This window comes from Dioscorea cayenensis, chromosome 9 (assembly GCF_009730915.1).
Source record: "Dioscorea cayenensis subsp. rotundata cultivar TDr96_F1 chromosome 9, TDr96_F1_v2_PseudoChromosome.rev07_lg8_w22 25.fasta, whole genome shotgun sequence".
Classification (NCBI taxonomy): Eukaryota; Viridiplantae; Streptophyta; class Magnoliopsida; order Dioscoreales; family Dioscoreaceae; genus Dioscorea; species Dioscorea cayenensis.
The window spans coordinates 26,712,992-26,722,489 of record NC_052479.1 but is presented as its reverse complement, the minus strand read 5'-3'; the positions used below and the strand labels follow the sequence as shown (position 1 = coordinate 26,722,489).

Below are 9,498 nucleotides of genomic sequence, written 5' to 3'. Positions count from 1 at the left end.
GTCAAAAGCCAAATGCTTCAAGATGTGAACATGCTAGAGTCCATTAAAGATCTTGAGGAAGAAAAAAATATATGAAAAGGAAGATATGACGCTGAAGCTCATGAAACTAAAAACGAATCGGGCTCAATTGAAAAAGCATGAAAAAATGTTAAGCCAAATAGTAGGAGCATGATGAGTGCATTTTATATCTCCATTTTACATACCTCTTATATATGTTTTGCTTGTCTTTTAGCTTTCAATTTATATATTTGAATGCTACTTTGGGTATACGTGCATATTTGTGTAGGTTAACAGGTCTTAGGACAAAAGAACAAGTATTAGAGCAAATTTGGCATTAAAAGAATTTATTTACAACTTTGCGGGGGAAGCATGAGCATATTGAGGGTGTGCTTATTCCTCATGCAAATCTCAGGACTAAAAGAAATTATCAGAAAGGAAGGAAGCATAGTCACAGAGCTGAGAACACGATTGTGTAGATGGAAGAACAACACAAGCACGGGCATGCTTCCTTGGCGTGCAGATTGTTGCCTGGAAAATTTCAGAATTGATGCAAACCTTAGATCAACTTCTAAAGTGCACGGGTAATAAACCTGGCTTAAGCACGACCGTATTTGTGTCAGGAATTAGTTATTAAACCTCAAAGTTAGGGTTCCAAGGGAACTGTGGCTTGGTTTTCTTAATGTATCCATAGAACAATCTTCACCACCATCTGATTAAGGAAGAGAGATAAGATTCAAGAGCACCAATTAAAGTGGAGCTAAGTCAGTGGAAAGGTCCTTAGGGCATGATTGGGAGGATTAGAGAAGTTAAATGGAGTTTGATGAGTTCTTTCTTATTTGTTTTCTCTATCCTTTTGTCATTATGTGAACCCATGACGGGCTAACCATTCTCTGGTGCCATGGGTTATTGAACCTTGATGTTTATGTGTATTTGACTTACTCTTTTGAAATGACTATGGAGTTTTCTAAGATTCTTCTATAGTAAACCTTGTGTAGCAAAACTTGATTTGCATGATTACCATAGTTGTAATTGCAAAACTTGGCGTGCATGATTGCCATAGTTGTGATTTCTATAGTGTGATAGCAAAACTTGATGTGTATGATTACTGTTGTTGTGATTGTAAATCTTGATGTGTATGATTTCTGTAGTTGTAACATTGCTTCCAAGAGCATATATAGGAGTTTAGGAGTAAGTAGATACCTAGAGATATGGCATACGGTGTCGAGCCCTCTGTTCTAGGGTTTAGCCTTCGGTCTAAGAAGATGTATCTAATAGTCATTGTAGAAGAGTCAATATATGTTTCTCTAGGGGATTAGTCCGGGTTTCCGCTTCATATTAGTGTTTCTAATCAGTTTAGTTGCCAACTTCTATCCATCCTCTTCCACTTTTCTTATTCTTTTCTTATAGATTCGTAGATTAGAACTTTCCCAAACTTTGATCTAGTTAGATATAAGAAGAGCAATTAGTACTAAGATATTCCCAATCCCTGTTGATTCGACTACCCGATCCTTTTGGGTACACTTTGTAACTTCTTATGACTAGTGCACTTGCTGATATGCAAAGGGTATATTAGAGAAAATTATGATGACCAAGACAAAAATAGTCAAATGTATTATATGATTATGTTTATTACATTATGATGCAACTTAATCAAAGTTTTTATTTGAAATTTTTTATTTATTATGTAGTGGAGATACTACAAAAAATACAGGAAAAGGCAATGGAAAAAATGCTATGGAAATAGTCCGTTGTTATTGATAGACATTGGTGATGGAATCTGTGTTGGATTATTGATGGAATAAAACTTCATATGTTCAACTTATTTTTATTACATTACCAACGGAATTTTAAAGATTAGCAATGGAATATAGATGAATAACAACAGAAGTTTAACAACAGAATGGTTCTGTTGCTTGGTGTGACACCTGCAAGTGCACGAGGTTGTCAAGTAATATCTTTGGTGCAAGCGCGAAAGGGTCGTATTCCTAGGGCCCAAGGAGCTACCCTTACTTTCTTTTCACGTATTGTCTAGCCTACAAATTCGAGTGATGTGTTCTAAACTAGAAAGAAATAGAAAGAATTCTAAAATGGATGTCTACAGATGAGGTAAAGTGGGGTAAAAATCAAGGAGTGAAGTTGGTCCCGGATGTGGATTCCCCTGGGGCTACTAAAGTGAGAAGGATGCTAGATCAACCATGCAACTGATTATTTGTACGAAGAGATTCCTGATATAGGTTAACCCGATGGTCACGGCAATTGGCCCCTAATCTAATATGAGTATTGATATAGAATTTTTTCTGACCAAATCCTCCTATGCTTGCATTACAAGCAAGGAATTCTCTAATTAGGGTCGATACTCAAACTAGGTACAACCCTAATGTTGGAGGGGCACAAAATACTCGATGGTCATGGTGTATTTGTACATGGATCCCTTCCAAGGTAGGTGTGTCTAGAACAAAGATGATGGTCATGCAACCAAGTACAATCTAGAAATCAACACACAGAGTTCTCATGGATATCAATACATCAATATACACCAAGCATGAATAACAAACACACCAAATGCAATAGAATAGATTAAAGCATCCAACTACATAAGTTCATCCCAAGGTTCACCAACATCCGGTGACCTTGGGGTTTAGTTGTTCATACTAACAAGATACATGATGAAGTCCACAAAAACAACCAAATAAAGCAACATAAAACTCCCTTAAATGATTAATGTGGAGAGACAACTGGAGGAGAGTTTCCAATAACGCTACTAAAGGGGTGGCTTCTTTGCCCTCTACAAGCTTAAACAATGGGAGATGAAGGAAGATCTTGCCGGATCTTGCTTCTTCCTTCTTTCCCATGCCTAAGAATATCTTCCTGAGTCTTCTTTACCCTAATTTGGAATATGGAAAAGGGTGGTGGGAGGTAGGAGAAGAGAATGTAGAAGATGATGTCCAAAAATCCCTCAAAAGCCTTTCTAAAAACATTTTCCGGATGGCTTTACGACCTCATTCACGGGTGTAAAGGAGCCCGTAAGAGTCTCGGAATTTCGCCAAACAATTTCGTGAAGTGCTATAGTAAATGCTACACTAAACCGCTATAGTAAACTATTACATTACTATGCATTCTTTAACCGGTTTACGGCCGTCTTCATGGCCTTTAGCAAAGCCATGAAAGAAAACCTAGGCTTTGCTGTTTCCTAACTCCTTCATCCTACAGCTACAGCTACAATGCTGCTACAATACCTAGGCTTTGAAACGCCATTTTTGGTGTTATTTTCCTTGTCTTTTATGTTGTCGAGCTCACCAGGGCATCCTTAAGGCCTGTAACACAAAAAAGACACATCAAATGAACCCAACCATTTCAACTCTCATCCATACCCAACTCCAATCCAATTGAATGAACTTAACTGATTCAAATCAAGCCCACTTCACTTGATTTGATCAAGCCCAACTCAACCAATTTGGCTAAGCTCAACCACTTAATCTCCACCCATCATCATCACCATCTTAATCAACATCATCTTCATTATTTAATCAAAACAAACCCTAATTTAGGTTGATACAGTGATCTAAGGTAAATCCGAGAATTTCTCAACCATTCCAAGCAAGATTCATCTCAAATACATGGTTTTTTCAAAACAAAATCATCCTATAACAATACCCTCATAATCTTCATCATCATTTCTTTAAAACAAATCCACTCTTTTCTCCAAAATCACCCACACATACATATATCCAAACATCTCAACCAAAACAAAATTATTTAAAATCCTTACCAAGGATGCCCCACTCCGGCGATTTATCTCCGGCGATCTCGAAGCCCATCTCCTTTTAATTTCTTCTCTCATCTTTTCTTCTCTCTTTTTTTTTCTCACAGAACACTGTTGCAACCATTGAAGAAGAAGAAGAAAGCCCATCATAAAAGCTCAGCCATTTCTACCCTTTTTCTCTCAAATTAAATTTCTACCGAGATTCATTTTTAGTAACTAAAAATAAAATTTCTTACAAAATGGTCCCTGAAGAGTCACGAATGCTCCCTAAATCATAAAATAGTATTTCCAAAAGGTCTTTTCAAACTTACCTTTCAGTCCTTGGTCTCCAAAAACACTTCAGATCAAACCTTTTTATTACTTGTGAACCCAAAATCTTCTATAAACATTCACACTTAGGTCCTTCAGCTTTCCGCTTGGGTTTCTCAACGAAACTGCTCTGTAGGAAAATCTTACTACAACTATGATGATACCCTGAATATATTTTCCAACAGGTATCCAATGTTCAGGGTATTACAATGAAACCATGTTTCTCAGTTTTGTGCAGACTCCAGTAAAACGCACAGGGTTCAGTACTCCCCTGCTTCCGACCGTGCTTCTGAGCATGGGTGTGCTTTGAACCCTATTTGTCCTGAAACTTGTATTCCAATGCTGTTTTGTATCAAAATTGGTCTCTTTTCGTTCTTTTTGGTCCGAACCCAATTATCTGCAACATTTAACAAACATAAATCAAGTAGCCTTGGTTTATCATAAAAACATGCTAAAAGGACAAGTAAAACGCACAATAAGCTATATAAAATATCTATATAAAATGCACTCATCAATAGTCTATGGAGGCAATTACAAGATTAGTTATATGGAATTTTCACAAAAGATGGGATTATACGATGAGGAATACATCTAGATTGAGGACTATGCGAGACTCATGGTTGATTTTTTATTTGTTCTTGCTTTGAGTACAAGCTAGAGACATATTATTTGTCGAGCTACTTATCATCCAACTAAGTTTAAAGGCCTCAACCTCATCGGAGTTGGTCCATAGATGCATCCATGTCATCCTGTACAGGACACTAATGGGATAGAGAAGATAGCCTAGAGTGGTGAAGACTTAAGATATATTTTATCTTTGACAACATGGTGTAGCATGTTCCCATCCACTTGGGGGAACTCCATAGCTTGGTTAATTAGGCACCAGTCCTAAGACTTGAGAGTCGGAGTTATTTTTATAGGACCATACATCATGAGCCTGTTGATAAGTGCTTGTGTATTAGTAATACAAAGTATTATTTTCTTATGATGAGCATTACTTTTATCAGATTTTAGCGCTAATACATGTGTATTTGTGAACTTTCGTGCATGAAGGGTTGTGAAGCCAAATAGAAAGAAAGAAGCCAAAGTAGATTGTGATTGTACTTTGTTGATAAGTCTTGGAGTGAACAAATATGAAGACAGAAGTTGTGATCGAAGATACGTGAATGTGTGACAACCTCCATGCGCTCAAGCAGTTACATGGTTTGGAGGGGCACAAAGGCAGTCACATTTGCGTATTCTGACTTCTGCAATGTTAGCAAGATCTTCACCAATATGGCATTTTATGGAAGAAGCGATGCGATCTATGGCATAGACGTGTGTCCATTTATGTTGGCTCCATGAAAAGTGTGGATTCAGGAGTATTTTGGCGGAGTACTATAGCAAAATACTGTAGGAAAAACATTGTAGCAGTTACTATTCATAGCATGCAGAAAATCAGATTTCCAAAAATCCACATGGGCGTGTGGAAATTCCACATGGCCGTGTGGATGCTCGATTCCATCACTTTATAAAGCCGGGACTTGTACCGAATTTGGGATCCATCTTTCATCCTTTCTTTTATCTTTTCTCCATCTTTTGAGAGGCCGGCGGCTAGGGTTTAGAGAGGCTTTGTTAAGGCTTTTGGAGTGGTTCTATGGCTTCTACACCGTATTTCTCTTGGAAGATAGTTATTAGGGGAGCTTTTGTTGGCACCGATCCGGCGAGGTGTGCCCTAAAGCTTGACAAGGGGACCTTTCGAAAGGACAAGGCTACTCAAGAAGACCATCGACATGAATACTGAGGGGGTTTTCCTATAGATTACATGTTTTTGCTTTCAATTTCATTATTGATTGTGTCTTGCTCCATGGAGAACTAAACCCCCTAGTGGGTTCTTGGACTTGTAAACCCTAGGATGTTATTGTTTCATTGACTTTTTATTATGCTTTCCTTAATTGATGTCATTAATTGAGTTCTAATCTTGAATACTTGTTGAATGATTTCTCCCTTAGAGTGACACTAGGGTTGAGAGTCCATCTTGGTAGCCTTTGTGGATGAGTGACACACCATGAGGGTTAGACAATGCTAGATTGGAGAGGGTTGAGAGGGTGAGTCAAGAGGTAGCGGAGCGTCCCCTTTTCCCCTCCGGTGTGATTTATCCTACCTCCATGTTCCTAGAATTCTTTGCGGTCACAATAGAATGAAGTGCTAAGAGAGGAACTCTTCTGGGGCTTAGTTGCATGAACAACAGAGTGAAGCGTTGAAGTAATCCTTAGTATCTTGGGCCATAATTGTGACTAGGGGTCTTTCGCCTGGACCAAAGGGTTAAATCTACATATAGGAATAGAGTTTATTACTTGAAATCCCTAGAGCTTCTTGAAATTGTACACAGTGTAAGGTGTTGATACTGAGCGATTTCTCCACCGGAGAATATTATAGAGTTAGTCACGGCTGACTTTAAGTTTGGGACAATGTATTTTAGGATTTCTATGAATCATTAAGCATCAGTTAGGAGACATTATAGTTGGTCTTGCACTTGAAGAAATAACCCTAGGGATTGTATTCACACTGCCACAGATTCATTTTCATCATAGTTAGATAGCAATTGTTGTGTTTCTACTTACTATTCCATGTGGATACGATACCCACTCACCTGGGATTTATTACTTCAAAAAACCCGTGCATTTGCGGGTTAGACACAAGGGCCGTTGTCAAGTTTTTGGCGCCGTTGCCGGGGAATAGGCTTTTTGGAAACACTTTGCACTTTTGCTATTTTAGGTTTTTACCATTCATTCTATTTCACCTTTTCTTATTCTATCATCGTTCTGATTTGTTTTCTTTCTTTTCGTGAAGCTCTAGGTTATTACCGAAGAGAACCCTTCGATATTGGTTGGAAGTGATCCTGAACCTAAACGTACACTCAGAAGAAGGGATAAAGAACCTGCACAAGAACCGTCAAATCGAGTTGAAGTAAAAGGTTAAGGGTTAGAAAAATATGGCAGAGCAGAATGAACAACAAAGAACACTTTCTGACTTTGCCAGACCCGCAGTTATGGGCTCATAGTCGAGTATTATGCTGCCTCCGATTACAACTCCAAATTTTGAGCTAAATCCAGCATTCATCCAAATGATACAGCAATCAGCGCAGTTCAATGGTTTGGCAGATTAGGATCTAAACAATCACATTGAAAACTTCTTAGAGGTTTGTGACATGCTGAAGATCAATGGTGTTACGGATGATGCTATAAGATTGAGGGCTTTCCCATTTTCTCTAAAAGGAAGAACCAAATAGTGGCTCAATTCGTTGCCAAGAGCTTCCATCACAACATGGAACAAAATGGTCAAAGCTTTCCTTGCAAAGTACTTTCCCTCCGGGAAAGTCGGCAAAGCTTCGCAATAAGATATCTTCGTTTGTTCAGATAGAGTTTGAATCCTTGTTTGAGACTTGGGAGCGATTCAAGGATCTCTTGCGGAAGTGTCCATAACACGGGTTCCCCGTATAGATCATCATTCAACTTTTTACAATGCGTTAAATCCAAGTACAAGACAACTTCTAGATGCTGTCGTAGGATGTACAATGGGGAACAAGACCCCCGAAGAAGACCGTCAATTGGTAGAAGAAATGGCTATGAATAGCTACCAATGGAATGCAAAAGAAAAGAAGAAAGTGGCCTGACTCCATGAAATTGATGCGGTTACATCTTTGGCAGTCCAAGTAGAGGCATTGAGCAAGAAATTGGATACATTGACTTCACCGAGGGTAGACGCTATCACAAGTTGTGATGGTTGTGGGGGTTCACATATGCCATCTGATTATTCTATTTCGGTTGCTACTTCAACCCCAACTGAACAGGTAGATTTTAGTGGGTAATTTGGGAAGAGTATAAGGCAATCCATATAGCAACACCTACAACCAAGGGTGGAGAAACCACCCCAATTTCTCATGGAGTAACCAAGGGCATCAAAAGGCCATGGCACTACCGGGTTTTTCAACAACAACAACAAGCCCCGAACATGGAGAATCGAGTTTCAGGCTTGGAGACCGGGATGACCGATCTAGAGAAAGCTTTGGCTAGATTTGTTCAATCATTGGATATATGGTTTCAGTCAAACGAAGCTACAATTCACAACAACACCGTTTCATTGCACAATCTAGAGAATCAAGTGGGGCAAATCACGAAATCTCTATCGGAGAGACCACAAGGGAGCTTGCCTAGTAACATCAAGACTAACCCGAGAGAACATGTGAAGGTGATCACTTTGATAATTGGTCATGAGGTCAAGGGTGGGCTTTCTGAGTGAGAAGACCAATGTTGAAGCACCCGAGGTCGTGGAGGTTGAGGAGAGAGCCAACAAGGAAAAGGAGGTGGCACCCCCACCTTACAAGCCAAGAATCCCTTACCCTTCAAGATTGAAGAATGACCAAAATGACGAGCAATACAAGAAGCTCTTGGGTCAATTCAAGGAGTTGCACATCAACATTCCATTTGTAGCGGCGTTGTCTCAAACACCTCGGTATGCAAAGTTTTTGAAGGATCTTTTGACCAATAAGAGGAAGTTGGAAGAGAGTGCATGGGTGATCTTAGATGCCTCTTGTTCGGTGGTGTTACAACAGAACATCCTGAACAAGAGGAAAGACCCCGAAAGCTTCATCATCCCGTGCAACATTGATAACTTAGGTGAAGAGATTGTATTGGCGGATTTAGAGGCTAGTATCAACATCATGCCATACTCTTCCTATCAAAAGCTAGGCTTGGGAGAGCCTAGGCCCACTCGGATGACATTACAATTGGCGGACCAAACAGTGAGACATCCGAGGAGTATCATTGAAGACGTGCTTGTCAAGGTTGACAAGTACATATTTCCTACAGACTTTATAGTGTTGGATGTCGATGAGGATGTAGTTGTTCCTTTGATACTTGGGAGGCCATTCTTGTGCACTTCCAAGCCACTTATCGACATAGATGGTGGGGAGTTGACACTGAGGGTTTGCACTTTGATTTTACTCTTTATTTTCTTGATGCTACAGATGAACTAATTGATGAATATGTGCAGAAAATGTTGAATCCGGACCTGTACGAGGGGTTGCTAGACCAAGGAGTGAAGGATGAAGAAATTCTGATATTTGGTCTATGGGAAAAGGTACCATCTATGCTTGGGATCGTGAAGAAAGTGCTCCAGAAGATGAAGCGGGCAAGGAGACACCACAAGAAACGCCCCAAGACTGTTGGGTATGTGTACGAATGGAACAAGGGTGACAAACCCTTGAGTGGTAGCAAGCTCTTTAACTCTCCCTCTACCTTCAAAAGACTATGTTCATCGTGCTTTCAAGTTATGAGTAAGAGGAAAACCTTCATCTATGAGCCTTCGTGAGTGAGACAAGATACGTTAAGCTACGTGACGTTAAACAAGAGATTCTTGGGAGGTAACCCAAGTCTTTGTTGTTT

The 9,498-nt window shown here is 39.5% G+C and overlaps 1 non-coding gene across 1 annotated transcript; it reads right to left on the bottom strand.

The window, feature by feature from the left end:
• Positions 1–7,438: 7,438 nt before the first annotated feature.
• Positions 7,439–7,544, bottom strand: LOC120269635. Its single transcript, XR_005539280.1, has one exon. It is a non-coding gene; the product is annotated as a small nucleolar RNA R71 (small nucleolar RNA).
• Positions 7,545–9,498: the final 1,954 nt, after the last annotated feature.